This window comes from Dipodomys spectabilis, unplaced genomic scaffold (genome assembly GCF_019054845.1).
Source record: "Dipodomys spectabilis isolate Male_0828 unplaced genomic scaffold, ASM1905484v1 ptg000421l, whole genome shotgun sequence".
NCBI lineage: Eukaryota > Metazoa > Chordata > Mammalia > Rodentia > Heteromyidae > Dipodomys > Dipodomys spectabilis.
The window spans coordinates 1,267,162-1,292,688 of NW_024871098.1; the positions used below are offsets into that span (position 1 = coordinate 1,267,162).

The 25,527-nt window shown below is 36.3% G+C and overlaps 1 pseudogene; it reads right to left on the reverse strand.

Annotated features, from left to right (window-relative positions):
- Positions 1 to 19,742: 19,742 nt before the first annotated feature.
- LOC122097303 lies at positions 19,743 to 19,839 on the reverse strand (annotated as a pseudogene).
- Between the last annotated feature and the right edge of the window lie 5,688 nt (positions 19,840 to 25,527).

Genomic DNA, 25,527 nt, shown 5'->3' on the forward strand with positions numbered 1-25,527 from the left:
TGTATGATTTTTTTGGATGAATTGTGAAAGTCGATTCACCAAAATTTTGTTGAGAAGTTTTGCATTAATCTTCATCAAAGAAATGGATCTATAGTTCTCTTTCTTTCATGAGTCCCTGCCTAGTTTGGGGATGAAGTTTATGATGGCTTCATAGAATGACTTCGGTAGTGATCTTTCTCTTTCAATTTCATTGAAGACTTGAAGGAGTATTGATGTGAGCTCTGCTTTGAAGGCCTTGTAGATTTCTGCTGTAAAACTATCTCGTCCCAGTCTTTTCTTAGATGGGAGGTCTCTTATTGCTATTTCTATTTCATTGCTTATTATGGGCCAGTTAAGATGGTTTAACTCATCTTGGTTTAGTTTCAGCATGTCTATATTTACTAGGAAACAGTACATTTCTAACAAGTTCTCAAACTTATTAGCCTAAAGGTTTGAGAAGTGTTCCTTATAATATACTGAATCTTTGTTGTTTCTGTGGTGAAGTTTCCATTCTCATCTCTGAGTTTATTTATTTGAGTGTGTTTTCTTATTCTTCTAATAAGATTTGTTAAGGGTCTGTCAATTTGTTAATTTTTCAAAGAACTAACTCTGTTTTGTTGATTCTTTCTATGCTTTTTGAATTCTAATTGATTTAATTTTGATTTAATGTTAATTATTTCTTTCCATGTACTGGATTGGGGTTTATCTTGCTGCTCTTTTTCAAGGAGGCTCTGATGTCTCACTAAATTGTTGGTTTCAGATCACTCCAATTCGTTGATGCCTCTGAGTACTGCATATGCTGTGTCCCAGAGGAGCTGTTATTGTGAGTGTTCATTTTTGTCGAATATTATAAACATTTGAATTTCGTTTATGATCTCTTCCATGACTCACTGGTGATTCAACAGTGTGCTGTTCAGCCTCCATGTGTTACAGGACTTCCATTGGTGGCTTTTGGTGTGGGGTTCTAATTTTATTCCTTTGTGGTCTGAGAGAACGCAAGGTATAACTTCAATGTTTTTGGATCGGGACAAGTTTGCTTTGTGACCTAAATGTTGTCTATTTTGGAAAACGTTCCCTGTGCTGCTGAGAAAAACGTGTATTCTGATGTTGCTGGGTGAAATATTCGGTAGATGTCTGTTAAATCTAGGTGATCTATGCAGTTTTTCATATCCGTGGTTTCTCTGTTGATTTTTTGCCACGTTGATATAGCTAGTGGGGAAAGTGTGTGTCCCAACAATTAATATCTTTGGATCTATAGGAGATGTGAGAGAAAGTACATTTTCTAGGATAAATTTGGGTGCTCTTGTGGGGAATAGATATTTAGAATTGTAATATCCTCCTGAAGGAGAGATCCCTTAATAAGTATATAGAGACCTTCTTTATCTCTTCTCACCAATTTTAATTTCAAATCTATTTAACTGATATTAGGATTGCAACTCCTTCCTGTTTATGAGGCCGTTTGCTTGTTAGATTTTGTTCTAACCTTTCACTTTAAATGTGTTTGTTTTTATGAGCACGTTGTGACTCCTGAATACAGCAGACAGAAGGATTTTTTTTAATCCAACTAGACAGGCTATGTTGCTTAATTGTATTGTTAAGTTCCTTAATGTTGGGAGATAGTACTGAGAGACATTTGTTAGTTTTTGCCATTTTATGCACCTTCTTGGGGGCTGCACTAACTGGGTTCTTCCTATGGTTCTTGGATTCTCAATTTGGTTGCAGTTTCTTACCCTTTATTGTGGACCTGTTGGTTTTCTCTGTGTAGGACATCTTTAAGTAACTTTTGTAGGGCTGGTTTGGTAGAGATATATTGTTTCACTTTTTCTTTGGTATGGAAAATTTTTATTTGTCCTTCAGGCATGAAGGAGAGTATAGCTGGTTACAGTATTCTTGGTTGATAGTTGTTTGTCTTTAGGGCATGGCATACATCATTCCAGGCTCTTCTTGCTTTAATTGTCTCTGCTGAGAAATCTGAGGTGATTCTAATTGGTTTTCCTTATAGGTGATTGATCTTTTCTCCTTGACAACTTTAAGGATCTTTTCCTTGGTCTGAATTGATCCTGTGGATATTATAATGTGGAGTTGTGATGTCTTGTTCTGGTCTGGTCTATTTTGGGTTCTAAAAACTTCTTGTATCTCTATAGGTCTATCTTTTTGCATCTTTGGGAAGTTTTCTGCTAGGATCCTGTGAAACAAATTTCCTAGACCTTCTGTTTCTAGGTGATCCTCTACACCTATTATCCACATTAGGCTTTCTGATGGTGTCTTCCAAATGTTGAATAGATCTATCATATTTCTTGGATTTGTCATTGATAGATGGATGTTCTTCCTCTATAATATATAGGCTGTCTTCAATCCCCGAGTTTCAGTCTTCTGCATGGTCTAACCTACTGTCAAGAAATCTTATCACTCACAAAGCCCTGGTCCTGAAAAACTCCTCCAAACAATTGTGACTACATCATGCTCTGCTGGAAACCCCACCTCCACCCTAACACACTTCCCAAAGTCCTGCCATTCTCCATTAGAAACCCCGTCCCTTATTAGCCTATGTCTTCCTAGTACCACCCTGCTCTCTCAAAGTCAGACCCTGAAAAGCCACTCCCTCATAGCTCCACATTCCTGCTCCAGAATCCCCACCTGGTCAACCTCTTGCCTCCATTCCCTGCCCTGCCTTATGAGAAACCTCACCCTACATATCCCACAAGGGCTCACAGTGTTCCACCAGATCCCCTCCTCTAAGTAACCTCCTCAATTGTAGCCTTGTTCTTCCTTCTCAAAGCCTTGCCCCAAACAGCCTCCTCCCCAGTGACCCCACCTTCTTCCAATGAAAACCTGTGCACCTGCCAGCTTCCATCCTAAATCCCGCCTACTCCACAAAAGATCCCTTCCCTAACAAGTCTAGTCCTTCCTGTTCCCTCCCTGATGTCTCAAAGCCCTACACACACTGGCCTTCGCCCTCAAAACACTGTCCTGTTCCACCATACAGGCTGTGCCAATACCACCTCCTCCCTTAAACCAGACAGAGCTCCACCAGAAAACACATACCACCTCATCCATGAAGCTCTCATATAGTAACTTTTATTACAAAGGGATTTTGAACATAAAAACTGGGGAAATAAAAGTTCCGGCCTCCAGCTGGGCTCAGTCACAGAGAAGGCTTTGTGCCTGATTTTGACTTTTCAGCTAGTCCTGACAATGTAAAGTGCTCTTGTCTAAAACTGGATAAAAATCAGACCAGTTTAATTTCAGGTGACTCCCCAACCCCAGCCTTCCTCCAACAGAAGAGATTCAAAAGACCAATTTATTAAATGCCTTCCTAAATAAGCAAACCTTGGGAAAATGAAGCTCAACAAAGTTACTTAGATTAAAATAAATACTATCTTAAATTTTTCTTTCAAAACTTCAAAATGTACACATGATTGATTTTGATTTTTGCATGCTTAAAAATCTGAGTGTGTTTGTATGTGTTTGTGAACATGTTCATGATATAAATGGTCAGCATGCTGTAACAATGGGCTGAGTTTAAGTCTAAAGTTCAAAAGATTATGAGATTTGATCATTACTAAAATTTTTTAAAGCATTTTCACATTTTTAAAATGGCTTTCGAAGGATTCTTTAACTTAAAAATTAGAAAATCTGGTATTTTAAAATGCATAAGGCCGTTTACACTTTAATCAAGATATCTGGCTTAACAAAAAAGGAGAAATTGAGAAGCCAACAGAAGACCTATCTTTAGGAGTGAAGGGTGAACAAGCAGAAGTGCAGTTCAGCTGGTCATGCATGGTGAAACAGGCCCTGGGAAGAGTCCACGCATGGTGAAAGAGGGCAAGCTGGCACAAACGCAGTTCAACTAACCCTAAAGTGTCAGATTGGATGTATGCCCATTCCACAGGAAGGGCCAAGTGGCCCATGTTTATTCTGCCCCTTTTCCCTACAGATAGACACTGGAAACATGATGGCAAAAATGAGTGATGTGAAGATCTGATTAACATTGCTAAAACTGCCCTTTGGATGTGTTAAAATTAAGAAGGCCTTAAAAAGAGGGTTAAAAAGTTTATTTGTATAATGTGGTTTGCTCTCAATGATATTCTGCCATTGGATATGTTATTTTTAAGGCATAAAGGTGTTAAGTCTAGTTTCTTGGTACAGTGATTGTGATTCTAATTTTTGCATTAAGAAAAAAATGTTAATTCAGCTTAAATGTTTTCATGTGTATCTGTTTTAAACAAGCAGCCAAAAGGAAATGAATGACACCTAGCCTCGAGAATTTAATGGGTTTCTAAAATGCAACTAAAAACTAAAGTATAGACTATTAAAACAGAGATGATTAGGAGGCTTACAAATTAGGAACGGATTTCTGTATATAAAGTTTAAAAGTAAAATTGTTCTAAACATTTGCCTCAAAGTACAAAAAGAAAAATTAGGATGACCAAAGTTATTGCTTAATTCCTATTTCAGTTTGGTCTCATTGGTGTTTTTGTTTGTTTGTTTGTTTGTTTTTGGTAACAGTTCCCAGCAGATCCACAAAAAGGAGTGAGGATTCTTGTAAGTTTGTCAGATGTAACTTTGGCTCTTAATAAGTTTCAGGTAAGAATATGCTTAAAAGCTACTTCTATGTTGACTGCCTTGTTGCTTTTAATTGGAGTAAAATGGCCTTTTATGAGACTCATTGATCTGAAAACTTGTTCGAATCCAGCCTGGGCAGATAAAAGTCCCTGTGAGAATGTCACCTCTACTCAGCCAGCAGAAGGCAGAAAGAGCAAGCAGACCTGCTTTAGGATTCAATGTGGCAAAGTGCTAGCCTTGAGCTTTAGAGCTGAGGGACAGCACTCAGGCCCAAAGTTCAAATCCAACAACCAACTAAGGGAAATGCTAGTAAGGCATTGTTCCCAGTATGGAGAAAACACTCCTTGGACGGAAGTAATTGAGGAGCATCCACAGACCGTAAGCCACTGCTTAGAGGGCAGAAATAATGTCAGATCCTTGAGTCATTTGTGCATGGCCCTTCAAAAATTGGTCAGAGCCAGGAGGTCATGGGAAGGTAGTTTGTAAGCATGCCTAATGTCTATGACTGTAAGGGACAGGAAATTGTCAGTCATCTGTGATAGTAGTAAAAAGCTAAAGTTGTAAAATGTGGAGTATAGTTTAAATCCCAACCCCTGCATGTGCCAAAAGCTCTAATTGGCAGTAACTTTTGAGCTGACACCAGCTACAGGAAATTCATCTGCTCAGGAAAAGTTTGTAAACCTGAGAATGTGTTTCTATTGATATCTGTCTGAAGGCCTGCATAGGTATCTCAGACATTGTTAGGACTACTAGAGATCACGTTCCTAAGCCATCCATAAAGATCCTTTTGCAAACCAGAAGGCTAAATAAGCTCCACTGCTGTAGTCAGAAAAATGGTATGTGCATTTGTCAAAAGTTAAAATATTGTTCTTAATGACATCTAACCCTGGTAACCTCTTTGTAAAATAGGCTAAGTTTATAGGTTCCTGGCTAGGTAGGATCAACACCTCTGAGTCAGCTTGAAGAAGTGACAGAAGATGAATCTTTGCCCATCATCCCCTTTTAAGAACAAGGGAAAATATTCACTTTTTTTTAAAATGTGGCAAAATAGACAGAAGGAAAAGGCATGGGAAATAATAGTACAAGCCTGAGCCCTCTATATCTGCTTAGAAAATCCTAGCATTATTAAAAGAACTATTTGTTTAAAAAGTTGTCATCTTGGTAAATTGTCCAGGGCTATTGTATAAGTTGTGTTAAAAACTAGTGGGGTCACAGCCTGACAAGCATATGAAATGTATGCTTACCAGTCTGTGTAGGAATTTGCAGTCCAGCATGAGGTGTGACATTCCCTTGGAGCGACTGTGAGACCCTGCTGCTGCTGCTCCACACCCTAATGGGTAAAGTTCAACAACAGCCTGACACTTACCTGGAGGAACTTTATATCATCACCCAGACCACCTCCACAGTGGTAAAAGTAGATTGCACTCCTGACTGATTCCATCACCTAAAAATGCTTCCCAGTTGAAAGCTGCTACAACTAAGATCGTGTGGGACATTCTCTTGGTAATATGCAGTAATCATCCATACTCCCACAGTAGATGTTGGGAACGAGGATATCACTGGCTTGCCTTAGGCACTTCAGGGTCGCAACCTAGTTTGGTTCTGGTATGGTAATAACCTGCTTCCTCCTGGGTGTTTTTTAAAGATAAAGGAGATATTTTTTTTTTTTAATCAATGGAGGTAGTAAGAGGAATGAGATCCAGCCCTAATCTTAGCCTTAAAATCTAGCAAGCTTGGGCTGGGAAGGTGGCTCAGTGGTAGAGCGCTTGCCTTGCATGCCTCAGGCCCTTGGTTCGATTCCTCAGCACCACATAAGCAAAAAGAAAAAAGCTGGAACTGGCGCTGTGGCTCAAGTGATAGAGCACTAGCCTTGAGCTGAAGAGCTGTTGGGACAATCTGCAAAGATCTCTGCCTTCATATTTTCTAATCACCCTGGGCTACAACATGTGTGCTACCAGATCACATGATGGAACTTTGAAAAACTAGAAAGCAGATACACATCATAAGGTCCATGGCTTTGGGATTTCTCAGATTCTTTTTTAAATGTAATTGTTACTAAAGTGTGTAGAGTGAGTTTACCATATCACAATTCATATAACGTGTACATTTGCCTTGTAGACAGCGCCATCCTTTCCTGACCTTTCCCCCAGTTTTTGTTTGTTTTGTTGTTGTTGTTTGTTTTTGTTTTTGTGTCTAACTATCAGTTTCAACTCAGGGTTGGTTTCTGCACCTGCGTTTTTGTAATCAAGGTTACTCTACCTCTGGAATCCCAGCTCCCTTTATGGCTTTTTGGTTGTTAATTGGAGAGAAGAGTCACAGATTTTCTCACTCCTGCTGTCTTTGTACTGTGATCATCAGCCTCCTGAGTAGCTAGGATTATAGGCCTGAGTCCCCAGTGTCCAGCTACTAACGTGTTGGTTTCATGCTTCCCTGGTTGTGTTACAATTTTCCTCAACTCTTGGCACTAATACTACATATTGCCTGGCTCAAATCTGAAGTGGTGGAACATGCTTTTATTTTGAGGAAGGCAGGAATAGGAAACTATAGGCCATAGGGACATATAAGCTAAACAAATCATATGGAACATGACATAAAAACAATTAAATTTATTGCCAGTTGACTGTGTCCTGTCTTTACTGTTAATTTTGCATGGCCTGTGAATGATGTTAGACACATCCAAATGTCCATTGGCAGAAATAAGCTTTCTCATCCTTTTCTAAAAACAAAACAAAAAGCCACCAAAAAATATTACGTATGAGTCCAGCAAATTCCTTGAATTATAGACCAATCTGCCCCTATTTTATGAAAAAAATGTCCTTTATTCAAGTGCTGCTACTTTTTCTAACTACAAATATAATGAAAGCTTTAGTAGTCTGTAGAATTGTATACCACAGCTGTCATTTTAGTTCACAAGAAATTCAGACTTCAAAATGTTTATTTATTTTTTTGACAGTTAGGGGGATTGGACTCAGGGCCTGGACACTGTCCCTGAGACTCTGTGCTCAAGTTAGTTAGCATTCTACCAATTGAGCCACAGAGTCACTTCTGTTTTATGAGTTGTTGATTGGAGATAAGAGTCTTATGGGGACTTTTCTTCCTGGGCTGGCTTTGAACTGCGATCCTCAGATCTCAGCCTCATGACTAACTGGGATTACAGGCATGAGAGACTGGCACCTGGCTTTAAATACTCATTTTTAAAATGAATTGCTTGGTGCCTCTGGCTCACATATATAATCCTAGCTATAGTTAGGTTTACAGTTATGAGAAACAAACACTAGGTAAGTGTTGTTCATGATGGTTTGTATTGCCATGTTTTAATATTGTTTGTTTCTTATACTACAATGCTCTTATTTTTATTTTCACCTAGGAGGGGGTGATAAGTGCTAGTCAGTGTTGAACTTTCTTTGGATGAGATGGAGCCATGTGGATGATCTTTCCTAGAATGGCATGGAATTGAAATCTTCCTGCTCTCAGCTCCCCATGGGCCTGGGATGATAGAAGTATTCCATCACGCATAGCCAGGGGTTGGGGAGTATTGCAGGTAACCCTACACTGGTCTGGAACTAATGTCCCAAATACCTAGCTTTACAGGCAAAACCATCTTATATTCCATTTCACTTTGAATAGCTTATGTATATACTTAGAGAGTACAATGATAACATACTACATGTTAAGTATATAAAATAGCCAATATAATTAGCAGGTTTATCTCCCTAAACATTCAAGCTCATTTATTTTGGTAACCTCCTGCCTCTGTTAACTATTTTGGAATATACCATAAACACGAATACACTGACAATGTGCAAAATATTGGAAGTTGACAGAGATAGAAACAAGTTAGATTGATGTTAGGAAAACGATCCCTTAAATATGTATTTTAATGTTTTTTTTTCTTTTATGCATGTGTTTCTAACGCATTTATAAGATTATTTCTTTGTTGCTTTGTATGTCCCTCCCCCACAGTGTAACCCCCGCTTTCACTATATTTGATGTCAGTATAACTTGTGGAGGAGATGGGGACAAACAAGTCGTTTAAGGATTCAGGTGGACCTGTTGCAACAATGAGAAGTACAAAATGTCATGTCAAAAACGAGCTTTACAATGTTGGTGTGGGGGGGGGAGGGGGGAAAGGATTGGGTGGGGGGGAGCGGGGAGGCTGGGAAGGGAGGTGAAGGGTAAACAAAGGAGAAGGCTGCAATGCTTGGTAAGAAATGTATGCATTATCCTGCTCATGTAATTGTAACCCCTCTGTACAGTATGTTCTCAAATAAAATGAAATAAAATTAATTAAAAAAAAAGAAACAAGTTAGATTATCTATAGTAAATATATATTTATCTATTGCTCCTCTGAAGAATATTATCATATATTCACCATGACAATACCACCATATATTCACCATGACAATAATTTTCCTGCAGTGTAGAATTTCCCATTTCATAATCTGCCATCTTCATCTTTTTACATCTTTTTAGGTTATAAGTATGAATGTTTTCCTGTTTATTATAATGTTTTGAAATTATTATATGATGGAATTAAAAATTTGTAGAGTCTACTGAAATTATCTCATTTTGTTTGGATTTGTGATGCTAAATCAATAAGACCATGGTTTCCTGAAATTTATGCTAACAGACTATATCACCAAATTATATTCTAATTACATCTTATTATTGTATTTTTATATAGGGTTCTACTGTTGCTGTTTTATGATATAGAAAGTTGTGAAGCTAGACTGAAACTTGCAACCCCACTGCCTCCAGTAACAATGTTTTATCACCAGGTTATGGAGGCTGATAAGTAAAACTCTAACTAATCAGGAGTTTGAGACCTGAGATTTAGTTCAGACAGCCTGAGCATGAAATTTTATGAGTCTCTTCTCTCCAGTTCAGTACAGAAAGCTTGCAGTGGAACTGTGGCATAATTGGTAGATCACTACTGTCACCAGAAAGATACTCGGGCTTGTCATATAGCCCCTGAACTCAAGACCTAAAACACAGATATGCACAACACACCCTCACACACATACACACACACTCCAACACACATGTACACACACATTCTCTGGCAATGTTGTATCTTAAATTCTTATCCAGAGATTGGGCAATAGGCCACTAATTTGTGAAGGTTTTTTTCCTGATTATTTTGAAGGAGGAGGATAGTTCATTGGACAAAGATGACAAGACTTTAGTGAGGAATTCTTTATAAACGACTAGCTTACAAAAAAAAAAAAAACAAGAGCACAGTTTTAATATTTAAAGCTTACATTCCTTCAACTATAGTATTTCTCTATAATAATCATTGAATTATGAGAAGACAATGCAGCACCTCTTCCCTCCTCCCCTTCCCCTCTGTCATAAAATATGACAAACGTATCAAAAACACTCTCTTATCTTACAAGAATGTACATCTATAAAAAGGTCTGACAATATGTGTAAGGTTTATTTTTAAATACTTGTATGATTTTCCCACCTCTAAGTACTTAACTTTTTTCCACATGACAGCACACTGGGGCTTCAAGGGCAAAGAAGATTAGGAAACAAAATACTAACAAAGTCCTAGGATGTAGATGTCAAAAATAGATGCAAGAAGTACATGGCAGGCTGAGAAGGCCCAGAGAGGAAAAATGATTTCTGTAGGATGAGAGGAATAGTGACAAATAAGGCATGGATCTGACCTAGGAAGTGTTCCTTGAGGTTGAGAGCATAGTGATTCCCAGGCCTAGCTGAGGATATTGGGATTTGACAATGTTCACATATGTATAGAGTGATGTGGGAGGGGAGATTTCAGTCTCCAGTATGTCTTTGGGATGGTCTTATGTGAGCAGGAAGCTTAGATCATTGGGCTCTGAGAGATGACACTCTCTACCTCATAATGGAATAGAATATGGAACTCTGAGAGCCAGGCAACTGTAACTGACAGTCAGCTCAAGCCAGCTCAAGTGGCCTGTAGCTCAGGAACAAGAAAGATGTTCCTGTGTTGTTTGCAAAGTTCAAGAGACTCAGATCTCAGGCATGAGAGGTGTTAGTGCTTCACTCAATGCTGTAGACATTGGATCAGTGCCAAAACACGAATCCATATTCTCAGGCCTTTTTTAAATATTTATTATAAAGATACTATACAGAGGGTTACAGTTACATGAGCAAGGTAATGAGTACACTTCTTATTAAGCATTGTTACCCCCTCCATTGTTTTCCCCCTACCATCCCTTCCCTACCTAACTTCCCCGAGGTGATTAAGTGATAACATAATTTCCCAAATTTCACAGTATTGTGGAATAAGGATGCGCATTTAAAGTCACAAGCTCATTCTAATTCTCCTGGAGCAAATTGTCTATCACAGTCTATAACATATAATGTTGTACCCATATACACCAGACATGTGATCAGCAGTATGGGATAATTAGTAGTGGTTCGACCAGATGAGTGGGAGTTCTTTGTTTCTTAAGTCATGTTAATTTTGTCATAACACCTAACATTTTGGATTTAGCATCCACTTATCAGGGAGACCACGTACCGCTTGTCTCCTTGCTCTTGGCTTACCTCGCTCAAAATGATTCCTTCTAGCTCCATCCATTTCCCTGAAAATGCCATTATTTTGTCATTTCTAATGGCTGCATAATATTCCATTGTGTATAGATACCACAATTTTTGGATCCATTCATCTGTGGTGGGGCATCTGGGTTGTTTCCATATCCTAGCTATTGCGAACAGTGCTGCAATAAACACGGAGGTGCACGTGTCCTTGTATATTGGTTCCTGTTGTTGAGGGTAGATGCCTAGAAGTGGTATGACTGGGTCATAAGGGAGGTCAATCTTTAGCTTTCTAAGGACCCTCCAGACTGCTTTCCAAGGTGGTTGTATAAGTGTACATTTCCACCAGCAGTGTAATAGGGTTCCTCTTTCTCCACATCCCCTCCAGCATTTATCGTTGGCTGATTTGTGGATGTGGGACATTCTGACTGGGGTAAGGTGGTATCTCAGGGTTGTCTTTAGTTGCATTTTGGATTAAAAAACAAGACCCCTCTATCTGCTGCCTTCAGGAGTCACATCTTGCCCGTAAAAACAAACACATTTTCAATGTTAAAGGTTGGAACAAAATCTACCAAGCAAACGGCCCCCATAAACAGGAGGGTGTTGCAATCCTAGTATCAGATAAAATAGACTTCAAATTAAAATTCGTGAGAAGAGATAAAGAAGATCGCTACATACTAATTAAGGGATCTCTCTTTCAGGAGGATATTACAATTCTAAATATCTACTTGCCAAACAATGGTGCACCCAAATTTATCCAAGAAACACTACTTTCCCTCAAATCCCATATAAATCCAAAGACATTAATTATTGTGGATTTTAACACACCACTCTCTCCCCTAGATAGATCAACTCGGCAAAAACTCAACAGAGAAACTGCAGATCTAAAGAGCTGCATAGATCAACTAGATTTAACAGATATCTACCGAACATTTCACCCAGCAGCATCAGAATACACGTTTTTCTCAGCAGCACATGGAACATTATCTAAAAGAGACCACATTTTAGGCCACAAAGCAAACTTGTCTAAATTCAGAAACATTGAAGTTATACCTTGCATCCTCTCTGACCACAAGGGAATAAAATTAGAACTCAACACCAAAAGCCACCAAAGAAATTCTAGTATCACATTGAGGCTGAACCACACACTGCTGAATCACGAGTGGGTCATGGAAGAGATTAGAAAGGAAATTCAAATGTTCATGCTATTCAAAAAAATGAACACACAAATTACCAGCACCTCTGGGACACAGCAAAAGCAGTACTCAGAGGCAAGTTTATAGCTCTGAGCTCCTACATCAACAAATTGGAGAGATCTGAAATCAACAATTTAATGACACATCTAAACCTCCTTGAAAAAGAGCAGCAAGATAAACCCCAATCCAGTAGACGGAAAGAAATAATTAAAATTAAATCAGAATTAAATGAATTAGAATCCAAAAAAACTATAGAAAGAATCAACAAAACAAAGAGTTGGTTCTTCGAAAAAATTTACAAAATTGGCACACCCTTAGCAAACCTTATCAGATAAAAAGAGAACACACCCAAATAAATAAAATCAGAGATGAGAATGGAAACATCACCACGGAAACAACCAAGATTCAGAACATTATAAGGGAATATTTTTCAAAACTTTATGCTAATAAGTTTGAGAACATGACAGAAATGGACCTTTTCCTAGCAAATATTGACATGCCAAAACTAAACCAAGATGAGTTATACCAGCTTAACAGGCCCATATCAAGCATTGAAATAGATACAGCAATAAGAGACCTTCCAGCTAAGAAAAGTCCAGGACCAGATGGTTTTACAGTGGAATTCTACAAGGCCTTCAAAGCAGAGCTCACACTAATACTCCTCCAACTCTTCAATGAAATTGAAAGAGAAAGTTCACTACCGAACACATTATATGAAGCCATCATAAACCTCATCCCAAAACGAGGCAGGGACTCATCAAAGAAAGAGAACTATAGACCCATTTCTTTGATGAACATTGATGCAAAACTTCTCAACAAAATTTTGGACAACCGACTTCAACAATTCACCCAAAAAATCATACACCATGATCAAACAGTATTCATTTCAGGGATGCAAAGTTGGTTCAATATACACAAATCAATTAATATTATTCATCACATCAACAGGAGCAAGAATAAGAACCACATGGTTATCTCAATAGATGCAGAAAAAGCATTCGACAAGATCCAACACCCCTTTATGATGAAGGATTTGGAAAAATTAGGAATCCATGGAACATTCCTCAATACAATAAAGGCTGTATATGACAAACCTACAGCCAGCATTATACTTAATGCTGAAAAACTAAAGCCATTTCCTCTTAACTCAGGAACAGGACAAGGATATCGACTCTCTCCAATTCTCTTCAATCTAGTATTAGAATGCCTAGTTACAGCAATAAGACAAGATGCAGACATAAAGTGGATCCAAATAGGGAAAGAAGAAATAAAACTCTCCCTCTTAGCAGACAACATGATCTTGTATTTAAAGAATCCCAAAGACACCACTCCCAAATTACTCAAGCTGATTCAAAACTTTGGCAATGCAGCAGGGTATAAAATTAACCCCCCAAAATCAATGGCTTTTCTGTATGCCAACAATGAGAAAAGTGTGGCTGAATTTAGGAAAGGAACTCCATTTGTAATAGTCCCACCAAAAATAAAATACCTAGGAATTAACTTAACCAAAGGAGTGAAGGACCTCTATGATGAAAACTTTAAAATCTTGAAAAAGGAAATCAACACAGAACTTAAAAAATGCAAAATCTCCCATGCTCCTGGATTTGAAAGATTAACATCGTGAAAATGGCAATACTTCCCAAGACTATCTACAAATTCAGCGCGATACCTATCAAAATTCCAACCTCACTCTTCAAGGAAATAGAAGAGGCAATCCAAAACTTCATATGGAACAATAAAAGACCCCAAATAGCAAAAACGCTCCTCAACAGAAAGAACATTGCTGAAGGAATATCAATACCAAATTTCAAACTCAACTATAAAGCCGTAGTAATCAAAACAGCTTGGAATTGGCATAAGTACAGACCTCAAGACCAATGGAATAGAATTAAAAACCCAGAAATGAACCTACAGACCTACAGACATCTAACTTTTGATAAGGGAGCTAAAACAATAGGATGGAACAAAGACACCCTCTTCATTAAATGGTGCTGGCAAAATTGTTTAACTACTTGTAGAAAACTAAAGCTAAACCCTTATATATCACCCTGCACCAGAATCAACTCCAAATGGATCAAAGACCTCAAAGTCAAACCAGACACTCTGAAAACATTAGTGGATGGAATAAGAGAAACCCTAGGTCTCCTTGGCTCAGGTCGAAATTTTCTGAATAGAGACCAGGAAACACAACTAATCAAAGAAAGGTTGGACAAATGGGATTGCATAAAGTTGCAGAGCTTCTGCATTGCAAAGGACATAGCTAGCAAGATCAATAGAAAGCCCACGGATTGGGAGAAGATCTTCACTAGCCATACAACAGACAAGAATCTCATATCTAAAATATACTTGGAACTCAAAAAATTAAATCCCCCAAAAACAAATCCTCAAAGAAAAAACTGCCCAATAAATAAGTGGACAAAAGACTTAAAGAGAAACTTCTGTGAAGAAGAAAGAAGGATGGCCAATAGACACATGAAGAAATGCTCCACATCCCTAGCCATAAAAGAAATGCAAATCAAAACAACATTGAGATACCACCTCACTCCAGTTAGAATGGCAAAAATCAAGAACTCTAACATCAAGAGATGCTGTAGGGGAGGTGGACAGAAGGGAACCTTACTTCACTGATGGTGGGAATGTAAACTTGTTCAATCACTTTGGAAAGCAGTATGGAGGTTCCTCAAAAGACTTCACATAGAGCTCCCCTATGACCCAGCAATCCCACTTTTGGGCATTTACCCAAATGTTTACAAACAAGACCACACTAAAGATACCAGCACAACTATCTTTATTGCAGCATTATTTACCATAGCTAAGATCTGGAACCAACCCAGATGCCCCTCAGTAGATGAATGGATCAAGAAAATGTGGTATATATACACAATGGAATTCTACGCCTCCATCAGAAAAAATGACATTGCCCCATTTGTTAGGAAATGGAAAAACTTGGAAAAAAATATATTAAGTGAAGTAAGCCAGGCCCAAAGAAACATAGGCCCCATGGTTTCCCTTATTTGCAATATCTAGTATATGTATGAGTCAAGCGGAAAAGGTCAGATAATGTGATCTTAGGAAAATGAACCCTTAGATATGTATTTTAATGTTTTTTTCCTTTCATGCATGTGTTTCTAACGCCTTTATAAGATTATTTCTTTGTTGCTTTGTATGTCCCTCCTCCACATTATAACCCCTGCTTTCACTATATTTGATGTCAGTGTAACTTGTGGAGGAGATGGGGAAAAAGAAGTCGTTTAAGCATACAGGTGGACCTGTTACAACAATGAGAAGTACAAGTTGTCATGTCCAAAACGAGCTTTACAACGTCGGTGCAGGGGGGGGGGAGAATGATTGGTATTGGGGGGAGGGAGGCTGGGAAGGGATGAGAAGGGTAAACAAAGGAGGAGGCTGCAATGCTTGGTAAGAAATGTACGCATTATCCTTCCCATGTAATTGTAACCCCTCTGTACAGTATGTTCACAAATAAAATAAAATAAAATTAAAAAAAAATATAACCAATTTAAGAGGTCAAATACTTATTTTGTACTGACAATCATCTTACAGCAATAACTTGCTAACTAATTATGTCGGTATCTTCTTACCTAACATACAATAAGAGCTGAAAGCAGTCTCTTTTTCTAAATTAATATTGTAAATGCTTTGATTATGATGACTTTATTATTAGACAAATAATATGTACAGAAGGGTGGTTCCACTGAAATGACATGACAGACTCTGATAAATAAAAACATTTCAACACAGTTAGCTTTTTTCAGTCTCACCCTGTCCACATTGGCAAACAACATTGCAACAGCACATGTACACATATAAACATACACACATGTTCGCACATGTACACACACATATGCATGCATGCTAAATTCAGGGTTTATTGTAAAAAAACTCCAAATAAAATATTAGTGATTAGGACAAATGATAATATGCCTTATTACAAAATAATACATAAACCATTAGCACGCATGTTACATTTTACCTGCCTTTCCACATGTGACCACTTAATTTATTTTTAATTAATTAATTACCCTATTAATTAATTCATTTGTTTGGTGCTAATCCTAGTGCTTGAACTCAGGGCCTAGCTTTGTCCCAGAATTTATTTTTTGTTTCAGTTTTCTTAAGGCTAGTATTTTACTGCTTGTACCACAGCTCCATTTCTAGCTTTTGATTGTTACTTTCAAATCAGAATCTAATGGACTTTTTTTTTCTTGGTCTGCTTTCAAACCACAATCCTCAGATTTCATCTTTCTTATTAACTAGTACTAAAGACATAAGCCATCGGTGTGGCTTCTACTTTTTCCTCTATAATTATCTAATGCCCATACTTATATAGTAATTTTAAAATGAGAGTATAGAAGCAAGATGTACAGTGATGATACTGTCCTGTCAGAAATTCAAGTTAGTAATGTAAATTGATTATTAAAACCATACACAAACAATACCATGATATAGTGTAAGAGAACTCACTATTGAACATACGAGCTTTAAGAGTTTTCTAATAGATCCATTATCTATTGGTACCCAACATTAGAAAAATGTATGAGGCATTGGTAAAACAGAAGTCCTTTGCATGACTACATACATTCTTTGTTTTTTTTAAAGACACTTGCTTTCATCTAAAATGTAGGCCTGACTATTGTCTTCATGTGATTTTGATGATTGAAAGTGCTTAGTGAGAAAGTCAAAACGTATTAGTAGTCCTTAACTATCAATTCTCATTTTCTTCTTGGAGAATATTATGATCAAATCAATAGTTCAGAATCAGCAAGCAATACTTCACAATCATGCTTCCAGTGCAAGTGGATCACCAGTAAGAAATCCTCAATACCAATTTCCACAAAGTTTTGTCACAGATACAATCTCCCTGCTTTCTCTAGCTGCTTTACTACCTTCTTATTCCTTCATTGTACAGGAAAAGTATGATTCAACTGATTTCAGTCAGATCTGTTACTAGAATTATCAAGGATTTAGTTTATTGTCTGTAATTTGGCCAAAGTTATATCTCTTTATATAGGCTACTAAAAATGTATTTACTAATTTCAAGTAAATACATAAATTCTATTTCCATCTCTTTTAAAAATAAATTTTTGTTTGCTCTATAAATTGATCAGAGGCATGGATTTTGTGGCTAGCTAGGTCATTAAACATCTGTCTCTCTCTTTCTCTCTCCCTTTCTTGGTTCTCATAGATAATATGATTGCTCCATAATTATCCTAATTTATTTTGCTTTTATATTTTTGGTTGCATCATTTCACTTTTTCCTCTGCCATTTCCCATATCATTTATATAAAAGGCATTATTTCCTATTTTCTCATTCCTAGAATAAGCTGCACATGAAGACATCACAGGTCCTCATTTTCAGTGTGTACATTTGAATATGGAGGAACATCTTTCCGCTGCTCTCCATCAATTCCCTACTCTCCAGTTAGAATAATTTCGAATAGTAAAATTGGAAAAAGAGAAAATAAATCATGATGAATAAACAGTTGCAGAAAATTCACCGGATATTTCTGACCAGTTCAACCAATGTGAAATATTAGGGAAATACATGGACACCTCATTCCCACTGGCACTCAAAGTCTCTGGTTAGGCAATTCTTAGGAATATGGGGAACAAGATGAAAAAGTCAGGAATGGTATCAATTGCAAGAAATAAAATTGGAGAAGGATCCAAGCAATTTTCTTCATTGGGCTGCCGAAAATATTCAGCTTATTACATTGCGGAGACTTCTTTCCCAAAAGGCCACTCATGTGAATAGTAGGGATGATGATGAGTATACCCCTCTTCGAGAAGCCTAGAGTGGACACTTAGACATTATCAGTGAGTTGATGTCTCAAGCGGCACATGCAATAACTGTAGATGACTGATCACCCCTGCACAGTGCATATACATGGAATAATAGCAGAGTGGCTTCTTTCTTACTTCATCATGATACAGATACCAATGCCCAGACTAAAGGACTCATTTTTTTTAAAAAAAATTTTTTTGGTTTGGTAGTGGGACCTGAACTCTGGGCCTGGACGCTGTCCCTCAGCTCTTCAGCTCAAGGCTAGCACTCTACCACTTGAGCCACAGCACCACTTCTGGCTTTTTATTCCTGCTTATGTGGTGCTGAGGAATCGAACCTAGGGCCTCATGCATGCAAGCTAAGTGCTCTACCACTGAGCCATATTCCCAGCCCAAATATTTTTGTTTGTTTGTTTTTTGTTGTTGTTGTGTTTTTTTTTGGTCGGTTGTGGGGCTGGAGCTCTGGGCTTGGGTGCTGTCGCTGTGCTCTTCAGCTCAAGGCGAGCACTCTACTGCTTGAGCCACAGCGCCACTTCCCCAAACTAAAGAATTTTTGACACCTTTACATCTTGTTGCTGAGAACTGAGATAGCAAAGATACGCTGGATCACCTTCTGTTGAACCATTATATAAAACCAGGCTCGAAGAACAACATAGAAGATACTGTATTTGATATTGCCAAAAGGATAAGTAAGTATCACTACCTATATGAAGTTGTGATATGCTATACAAATTGTTCACTGAAGTCCTAATGGTCGGGTTAAGTTTCTTAAATTTCAAAAATGCAAGTCCATCTTTTGTGTCCCTACAAAATATTTTCACAATCCAAATAAGAGCAATATATATATTTTTTGGTCAGTCATGGGGCTTAAAATCTGGGCCTGGGAGCTATCCCTGTGCTCTTCAGCTCAAGGTTAGCGCTCTACCACTTGAGACACAGCTCCACTTCCAGTTTTCTAGTGGTTTATTTGAGATAAGTGTACCACAGACTTTCCTTCCCAGGCTGGCTTTGAACCATGATCCTCAGATCTCAGCCTCCTGTGTAGCAAGGATTATAGGCATGAGCCACCAATGCCTGGCAGCACCAATATTTTACTGTAAAAATTCATGGATTCCGTGGAATTCTTCCAAGTGAATTGCCTGCCTTGGATGTCAAAATGTATTCAATATTTTTTGTATATATGTATAATAATTTCTTCAGAGTTTGTGATTTTTTTAATCAGAAATAATTTTAATTTATCTATTGAAATGAGTAGTACAGAAACTAAAATATTTCTTGTGCTTGTCTGAAAAAGTATATTTTAAAATATTCTATATTATATGTTTGCAAAATGTTCATAATTTATTTTATTTTCTCCTAGATATACTTTGAATTCTACATTATTTTATAATATATAGGTTCATTAATGTGTCCTTTCCGATTGCATTCCATATAGAAACAGTTTGCTTCCTTTTTTTCTAGGACTTAATATTATTTTTATTTGGGATAAAATGACAATGTTGTCTAATTTGAGAATATTTGTAAAGTTTATGCTATGTAAACGCCTTTCTGAGGTGAAGATTTAATACACTGATGTCAAACTAAATTATATGAATTACGTGTATTTTTACACTTGTAATTTTGTAATCAACTTTTTAATAACTGTTTTTCATTTCTTGAATCTGAAGAATGAAAAATATGGAATACTTCTCAAATTTTCATATTATCCTTGTGCAAGTGCCATGTTAATCTCTGTATTTTAATTTGAGTATACGTGCTGCTAAAGCGTGTAGTATCCTCTAAATTTAAGTAGTTAAACATGCAATCTTTATACAGGTTTATATCTATGGGTGCCTACTTGTAACAAGGAAACTTTATTGTTCCTAACAATACTATTGTTCTTATTTCCCTAAAATTCTGTGAATAGTGGAAAATTTATATTTATCAGTCGATTGCTCACATTTGCAAAATTTTTTTGTCAATGACTATCTTAAGTCTTTTTATTTGGAATTTGATCATACTCTCAATTATTTATAGATAGGTCCAAAGGTGATGGCTTTTTCAAGTACTTATTTATTCAACTGAATTAGCTTTGCGGACCTAATGGATTCAAAGTAAGTGTTGCTTAAGAGCTACTTCTAAACTTCTTCAGCTGACATTTTCCCAAATGAGGTGTTACAGGAACAAATGTCTACCTGAGCCTTTACACTTCTTCCATGTGGGAACAGCCCAACCAGAATATCTTACCCTGACAGCATAGATTGTCTTACTAGAAGAAAACTAATCTTGGTTACAAGGGATCATAGAGAGATGAACAGTTCAAACAGAACTGTTCAGACTAGAAGGTATTTTATCAAAATATAATTGTTTATTATACCTTCCATTTCAAAAGTAGCTAACGCCAAGAAGGTGAAAAATTTGTTGGTATGCATGATTACTTAATGTCCTGGCCTGTCTCCCATCCAACCATGCAGCAACTTACACTACTGCCTTTTTATCACCCAATATTTTCATAGTTGCAGGAGAAGTGCATATGTTTCTCCTCATTATTAGGCATTAAATTGATAATGTTTTAATCACAGTGTTTCCTATTGCCTCCATGCTGTAAATCTACAAATGGTAAATCTTTAGGTCTAACTCTATCAGACACTGAAGTAGAGATAATGGAATAATACTTTAAAATAGAGTTGCCTTTAATACAGTAACTACAACAGAACAATACAAAACGTGTGCTTTTTAATTATATTATATATAGTTATATATTTTATATTGATATGTGCTGATTTTATATTTCACACATTGAAACTGACTAGAATTAATTGATAGTTTGACAAATAAATTGATATTTATTTATTCCAATAAATAGAATTGGAATATAAATAATTAGGTTTAAAATATATATTAGACTATAAAAGTATCAATGCAAAGTTTTTAGTATAAACTTATGATACATTCTAACTGTTCTTGGTCTTCTGAATCCACATGGTAAAAAAAAAACAATGTTTTCCTCTAATCAATAATGGATTTTACTCTGCTGCTGTTTATTGTTTTAATTCGCTTGTCCCAAACTGTTTTTCTCCATATTTCTAAAGCATTCCTACTGATTATGCCCAAATTTTCCTAAGATGCCTAAAAAATATTATTCTTCTGCAATACCCATGCATACTAGGAACCCAGGTCCGAGTTACCTGCATCATCAGATAACAGGGGCAAAACTTCTCACCAAAGCCCATGCAACATATCAACACAAAGTAATTGAAGACCCATCTCAATTTCGCATTTCCTATATTTCAGGGCACCAATTCCTTGAGATGCAGGAATTAGAAGTAAGCAATTGTGAAATACAAGGCTAATTAAAATGAAGGATGAGATCGCAAAATTTGAGAGAAAGTACTGTAATTTAAACATTCAAATTACAGATGACCAGCCCATATGAGTGAACAAGTTCACAAAGTGTCATAAGATTATTTTTAATACCCCTCACCTATTATTAACGAAAGATTTTATTCCAACATAAGTGGGCCAAAAAATAGTTTCTGGGAGGATAGATCAATAATTGGTCTACCAAAGCCCTGAAATCTTGACTTAGAGCTCAAATGTAATTCAGAAAAACATTTGAAGCACTAAAGAGTGCTTCAAACACTGGGAATTCAGTACATACAACATGTTTCTGTGGTATAAAAATGTCACTCTCAAACCAATGATAATCTATATTTAATCTCCTGAAAGTGTATTCCTTTTCAAATAAACATTTTGAAATCACATTCTCCAAAATAACATTTGACAAGTTGATGATACTTAGTGACATTACAATTTTTTAAGTAGAGGGAGCAAGTTACAATAGAGTTGAATTATTTACACAGCACTAATGCCAAACATGTTCAACCATTCATTAAAGTGTAGAAATAATACCACCCACAATTTGTGTTTTTCAGTAAGAGACTTCCAGAAGTGTGTTAAATAGATCAGCCTCCTAAATTTCAAACCCAAACGTTACCTAATAAATTTCATCATTTATTAAGGTACATTTAAAAAAAATCACAAATAGTTGCCTTATCATATGTTATTTTATGTTTTCCCTCTGTCTAACATAGTAAGAAATATGACTTTAAGTCTTGAATATGGGTACTCATCAGAGATATGACAAACCTAATATCTGTCTTCTATTTCTATCATATTCCTCTCTAGGAATAAAGTCAATTTTCTTCTTTTTCCAAAACTTATAGGTAGTAGAAAATATTATTCCATGTAGAATAAAAGAATCACACCATTGTACAAAGCCATTTATAAAAATTCATTGTTAGGAATACATTCTAAGCTATTTTTTAACTTTCTTTTTGACTAAAGATTAATCTTCCAAATGGGTGAGAATAAAATCATGTTTAGGTGCTTCACGTCTCCAGTCTTGCAAATTGTTGCTGCAGATGAATGAATTATGGAAATATAAGCTGACATCAGTTCAAGAATATGCAGGATTGAAAAATATGGAATGTATATAAACCTTTCAAAGTATTAATAGATAGTTTAACAGAATGACTATCAGGAAGTTGAAACCAGAGAGGAATTATAATAAAGACATAGAATGAATGAAAAATGAACAAGGGGTAAGTACAGCTAGAATACTCAATGTACACATATCATGAAGGGAGTGGTAAATTGGAAATAAATCTTGGAGAAAGGGTTGGTTGAGAATGATGGAAGGAGTGACTCTGATCTAGGAGCACTGGACAATTAGATGGATATATTTAATTGTAACACAATTGCACAACCTTTTAAAATTCAGTTAAAAAACACAAGAAACAAAAAACACACAAAAATCACAACCAAACAGCAACCTCTAGAGAGTATGAATATGACCTCTCAAAATTTGAATCAGTTAATGAAGGGCATTCTTGGGAAAAGCAAACAAAGCTGTTCAAAGAGGAAGTTTGGGGTAGGGGAGAATTTTGAACAGAATTAAATAGATTGTCTAAGGTTATAAATCATCTACATCTGCTCTAAACAGTATCTTTCTTCTATGAGTTTTCTGTCTGAACTGTATAATCCAGTCCTGAGAAACACTTGGTAGCTTGTGAGGTAGAATGGAAGAAACAAGATCAAGAACCCATTACTCCACTGGAGAGAAAACAATCCTCTATATTTTCTCTAATCTCTCTTCACTACTCTTTCTTCAAACTTTTAAGTCAATTGATTTTGAATTATATTTTTCCTTTTTCCTCTGGCAAAGTAATTGGTAAAAATAATTTCATTAAATATTATTTGTCATTTTCTTCTTTCATGCTGTTTAATTGGCCAAGTGAGTCCATTAAACTTCCCTCTTGCATTTGGTTGCCATGAAACAACATCTATGTTAATGAGGAGAAATCTAATGCTAAACTTTGTCTCCAGAAAACAGTCCAAGAGGCTCTAATCACAAATATTTGGCTGCATTTTTTTTCTTTTACCTTGAAAGACTTCTTCTGGTTAAAGTGCCGACAATAAAAAGTACTACATCACTTGTTGGTTCAATCAGAATTGTCTAACCTCAAAGATGTATTTTGCTAACAAGATGCTTAGAAGAAACAAAAAAAATACTGCACTTTTATCTTCTCTCTTAAGATTCTCCTTAGATACTATATCAGAAACAGTGAAGTTATTCTATGCAAAATTATTTCAATAGATTATTTTTCTCTTGGTCTTGCATTAGTTCACCAAGATGTATTGAGGAGAATAGAGTTAAATCACCCATACCTTGGAAGAAAGTGTGTGTTACAAAAGGACAATGCTTCTATGTCCTACTTCTATGTCCTTCTCTTAGCTCTTGCCGAGTTCCAATTAATCACAGCTTCTTGGCTTCAAGTCTAGTGAAGCTGAAGAGCCATACAGGCTCCACCACTGCTACATCTTCATTATTTCTCTTTTAAAACTCTTTAAGTTGCCTCATTTGGATGTGGAATTTATTTTCATGTCTTCATTCAATCAGTTCTTCATTATAGTGAGACAAATGTGCTCTGTAAAATCACTTTAGGGAGTAAAAATACTAACACAATTTACATCAAAAAGTTTTGGCCTCCCTTCACTGCAGAAGACAATACGCTTAGCTAAGGCTTCTAAGAAAACATTTTTTATTAACTTTTCCATTTGCTCAATTCTTTTCTGAAGTTTTAGGCATATGTAATAAAAGAAGTCTTCACTATCTCATATTAATAAGAATATTATTTTTGTGAGCCACTTGGAAATGTGAAATCATTGGTTTGAAGTGTCTAATCAGATTTTTTTCTGTGTTTCACTGCTTCACGTACAAAGACATTGTGGAAAGTGTTACAAACAGAAAGGTGTAATCCCAACACCTTCTTTCATTGTGGAGGTCACTTTCTCCCTAAATATTTTGACTCAAATTATCTTTTTCAGAGAATTAATGTTTCATAATTAAAGGTAAATTCACAAATTTTGATTTTTTTAAGAACTTGTAATTTAAATTCCAATACAACCTTGTTTCAAACACTGAGAATATAGTTCCTGGGTAAGGACAATTCTCAAGGGAACCTACAGGATTTACAGCAAGGTTTCTGAGGTCTGATTGTTTAGTGTGAAAAAGAGCCATCTTCATCCACATTGGTCCCTCTCTACTAAGTCTCCTTGGATTTCTTTGTATGAAAGCCTATTCTTCCAGGCAATTTAATTTTTTTTTAATAGGCTAAGTTGTTAAAAATTTTGAACAATTAAATTTTACCTGTCATAACTTTAAAACTCTTTGAAATCCTTTATCAGAACCGAGAATTCACCAATCCTAATTCCACCTTTACCATCAAAAAGTTAACATGCTTTTTTCAGAATGTTATCAATGCAGCTATTATTTTCCAGTGGCTTTGTTATGTGTATATATAACCATATTAGCTGATGCTAAGCAAAATGAATTCCAAGATATGGAACCAGATTTTTTTTCATTTGTGGTTGTTGTTTTTGATGAACTATGTGATTTCTGTTTTCTTTGGGTTTTTCCCCTATGGTTTATCCCTGCTGTATTTCATTTTGTATTGTGTATACATTTACCTTGATTAGCGAAGGGTAAAGGAAAAACATAATGGTGAGACAAAGGACCAAAGGCAAACCAATGCAATAACAATACTCACAAGACATTATGTTGGAAATGTACATTACAACTTGTGAGGGGTAGAGGGGTGAAGGAAAACTGTGAGAAAAATGAGGGAGGGTTATCAAGTTTGAAAAGTTATGATTTGATACCTTACAATTACTGTAACGCCACTGTATATCATTTTTATAATAAAACTGAAAAAATAAGCTGCATAAAATATAATTTCACTGTATTGGCCCAGTAAATAATATTATTTATGTAGTAACATTTTAAAAATCAATAATATTTGGCATCTAATTTGAATTAATTACCCCTTCTTTATCAGAGGGTCATCAACTTGAATGTTATCCAAGTAGACAATATTTTCACAATATACTTGCCAAATTTTTCAAAAAAGAATAA